The sequence below is a fragment of the Gavialis gangeticus genome, unplaced genomic scaffold (assembly GCF_001723915.1).
Source record: "Gavialis gangeticus isolate Ggan-Ray unplaced genomic scaffold, GavGan_comp1, whole genome shotgun sequence".
NCBI lineage: Eukaryota > Metazoa > Chordata > Crocodylia > Gavialidae > Gavialis > Gavialis gangeticus.
This window is the reverse complement of record NW_017729026.1, coordinates 26,235,459-26,239,929: the sequence shown is the minus strand read 5'-3', so window position 1 is coordinate 26,239,929 and position 4,471 is coordinate 26,235,459.

Sequence of the window (4,471 nt, the reverse complement as noted above, 5' to 3'; positions counted from 1 at the left end):
CCCAGAGTTTGAGCCTGGGCTGCCCTACAACTCCTCTGTGCCACCGTCACTGCTGCCTCCGGGCCACCCACGGGGCAGCAGTGGCAGTGCAGAGGAGTTGCAGTGCAGCCCAGGAATGGACTCAAGGCAGCTGCAGCAAGAAGGGCCCAGCAGCACCAAAGGGGAGGGGCTGCTTTTCCTCCATGCTGAGCAGCAGCTTCTGACTAGCTATCGTTGCTGCTGCCACTGCTCAGCATAGGCAGGCAAGTCTGGAGCAGGTGCAGTGGGCTGGGATTGGGGCTGTGAGCGTGGGTTCCACCTGGTCCACTCTGCTGGGCCAGGGTCCAGGCTGCGCATTGTGGGTCCCTACCAGTACCACGGGGCTGGGGCCAGCGGCAGTAGCCAGAAGTAACCACTGCTGCCTGGGCTGTCTAGAAAGGCAGCCCAGCTGTAGAACCACCCCAGCCCCACTGTGTGCCCAGGGGGCAGGGGGACATGCCATGGGCCAGGTGGTGCCTCGGCCTCACAGGACTGAGGGACCCACGATGGGCTGGACAAAACCCCTCCACAGGTATCAGGAGAGGCCCTGGATGATTGAAAAAGGGAAAATATAGTGCTCATCTTTAAGAAAGGGAAGGAGGAACCAGGGAGCTACAGACCAGTCAGCCTCACCTCAGTCCCTAGAAAAGTCATGGAGCGGATCCTCAAGGAATCCTTTTCTAAGCATTTGGAGGAGAAGGCGATTAGGAACAGTAGGCATGGATTCACCACAGGCAAATCATCCCTGAACAACCTGACTGACCTCTACGATAGCTCTTTGGATTCAGGGAAACTAGTGACTGCGATATACCCTGACTTTTGCAAGGCTTTTGATAGTCTCACACAACATTTTTGTAAGTATGCTAAGGAAGTATGGGTTGGATGAATGGACCAAGATGGATAGAAAACTGGCTGGACTGTCAGGCTCAGAGGGTAATAGTCAATGGCTCAATATCTAGTTGGCAGCTGGTATAAGATGGAGTGCCCTAGGGGTCATTCCTGGGGCTGATTTTGCTCAATATCTTCATCAACAACCTATAAGATGTGATAGGATGGAGTGCACCCTCAGCAAGTTTACAGATGACACCAAGCTGGGGGGAGTACCAGATACATTGTCGAGAAGAGCTAGAATTCAGAGAAACGTTGACAAATTTGAAGATTGGATCAAAAGAAATCTCAAGAGGTTCAGAAAGGAGAAGTGCAAAGCCCCACACCAAGGACAGAACAATCCTACATACAGGAACAGGCTGGGGACTGACTGGCTAAGCAGCAGCCCTGCAAAAAAGGTTACAGCAGACAAGAAGATGAATATGTGGCAACAGTGTGCCCTTGCTGCCAAGAAGGCTAATGGCATGCTAACAGCTACTAACCACTGCCAGAAGATTGAGGGATACTATTTCTCCCCTCTATACAGCACTGGCGAGGTGATAGTGTCCAGTTTTGGGTCCCAGCAAAGGGCAGAGTAAATGGTTAGGGAGCTGGGGCACATGAGCTCTGAGGAGAGGCTGAGAGAACTTGGTTTATTCAGTCAGGAGAAGAGAAGACTGGAGGGGGAGGTGGGGATTTAATAGTAGCCTTCAGCTGCCTGCAGGGTGGTTCCAAAAAGGATGGAACTAGACTGTTCTCAGTGGTGGCAGATGACAGAACAAGGAGCATTGGTCTCAAGTTACAGCAATGGAAGTTTAAGTTACTGTTAGATATTAGGACAGAAGTAAAGCACTGGAACAGATACTTTCCAGAAAGATTGTAGAATTTCCATCCTTGGAGGTTTTTAAGGCCTGGCTAGACAAAGCCTTGGCTGGGATGATCTAGTTAGGGCTAGTCCTGCTTGGAGCAGGGGGTTGGACTAGATGCCTCTTGAGGTCCCTTTCAACCCTAATTTTCTATGATTCTATGATAGGGTCATTGAACACAACACTTTCTTTCTTGTAAATGAGTGCCTTATACCATGATGAGGGATTCTATTGGTCAATGCAAAGACCATAAAAATCTTAAACTGAACCAGTTTAAAAACATCTACTTCTTTAATTACATACTCATATTCCTCCAATGGCATGAATAAATGCCTGACAAGGCTTCCCAATTAAAATATTACAAGTTTAAATCCTTAGAACTGGGCATGCCTGAAGAAAGATGCAATTTATATTAAGTAAAAATTCCAATCTCATTGTTTACACAAGGCCATCAGACAACATAATTTTTCTTTACATCCTGAACTTGTCATTTTCAATACACTAATCAAAGGCTTTCAGCTCCCACTTGCTAAAGACAAAGGGAAACAAAAATCACATTTTATTTATTCTAAAATACAGTAGCTGTTTTATAGTATATTCATTCCCATTGCAATACTCTTGCTTCAAATGAAAAAGTTATATAATATGTAGACTTTGAAATGCAGGAAGAGCTAAAGCAATTTTATTAAAGCAAGTAATTAAATCCAATCAAGTCCAGATTTTTTTTTGTTCCCCAAGATACTAATTCTAATTCTTTAAATGTCAACCATACATTTAACTGGACGGGACTTTTTTCTTGTTGATCAGAACACAGGACTAGAAGGGATCTTCTGGGTTATCGAGTCCAGTCCTCTCCCCTTGCTAATGGAAAGCTGTTCCAGAACATTACTCCTCTAATGATTAGAAACCTAAATCAAGACAAGTTTACATACAAACATATAATCCTGGATCCAAAGACTTAAACAGGGCCCATATTTCACTTTGTTCCTGCCAGGAAAATTTGTAATCTACAAAAAAAATATTTCTAGGGCATAGAACATTAGGCAACAATTTCATTTTTTTTTTTAAATTTCTTCAGATTTGTGCATCTGAATTAAGGTTCCTTGAAAAGAGATGATTTAGCACAATCAAAACCAGTTACTTCCAATCTCTTTTAGATGCAAACTCTTTTAGGCACCTCATAAAATACTAATCTTATCCTACACTTATGAGTAGGGCCTGGTTTAAGTCATGGGCCCAGCTCGTGACAGGCTAGACAGACATTCAAAAAGCCTGAGCCTGAACTGATTCAATCTTTGCAGATTAGTCTAACCTGGCTAGTCTGAACCAGTTTGTAACTGGACAGACATTCTCTCTGGACTGAGGAAATTTAGGCACATGCCTGCACTGGCTCAGGCTAGAAGCCAGAGGGGCTAGAGCAGCTCTCCGTTCCCTTATACAGTACTGAGCCGAGGGGGGAGTGGCTAGGCCCTGGAAGGACCTCTGATTAGGGAGGTCTGCTTGCACCATCCCAGGCTTTTCCCTGCTTGCTTCTCAAGGGGGTGGGAGCATTGCCAGCCCCCAACCCCCTGCTAGCACTGACCAGATGGGAGGCAAAAAACCATGACATGTAAAACCTCAGTTTTTACCTCTTGGCCATTAGGAGCAAGCAGAGAGGCAGATAGGCCCCTTGGCCAATCAGCGGCAGGAGGGCGTGCAGGGAGAACTTCAAGATTAAAGAAGCCACTGCACCATGAGCTGGGCCCACTACTGAAACCAGGCCCTACTTGTGGCAGCCAGGTAGAATTTTTCCTTCAACTTAGCGCTGTACACATCTAAAGTGGCCAGCAGCCAAATGTCCCACAGGCTGCACCAGTGGGGGCTGCTCCTGGGCAAGCCACAGTCCTCAGGCCACAAACTGCTTGGGTGGCACCCCCATATGGGAACAGCCCCTTTCCCACTGTCCTGTGATGACAGCATCCCCACACAACCCACTTCCACCACTTCACCATGTACTCATGCCCACCCATCACCACTGCACTAACATGCCCCCCCAAAACATTACACCATTCCCTGACCACTGCTCGGCATGCAGGTGCAGCTCCAGGCTCATCCTCAGCTCCCCTGGCTGTGCTGCACTGCCCTGCTCTGCCCCTTGGGGTAGGGCAGACAAAGAAAGCCAGAATAGGGAGCCCAGAGACTATGGCTACTCTTGCAGCTGAAGTGATAGGGGGAGCAGAAGCCTGGACGCCACAATTTAGAAGCTTCATGGTGTGCATATTGGATAGTCCTGCCTTTAAGTTATGGTCCACTGATTTTCAATGTGCAATTCCACATGCACATTCCAGTTCCAAGGATCCATCATTATCTTTAAAATCTTCAGTCTTTCTTCATAGGAAAGTAGGGCTGGAAGAGACCTCAAAGTCATCTAAGTCCAGCCCCATGCTGAAGGCAGGATCACCCCCAGCTAAGCCGAAGTGCCTGTCTAACCTGCTCTCGGAACCTTCCAAGGATTTAGATGTCACAACTTCTCTAGGCCTTATAATATTTGTGATCTTAACTTTTCTAAAAGTATTAGAACTGTCATTGTCTGATTAGCCCTAAACAAACAGAAGTATACACCTCACTAACAGTAAGGACAATTACTTAAATACTGCTTATAATACTGAGGAAGATCAGCAGCTATGGAAAGTAAAAACTCTGCCTTTGAAAATATATGGTGCCTTTTCTTTTGATATTTT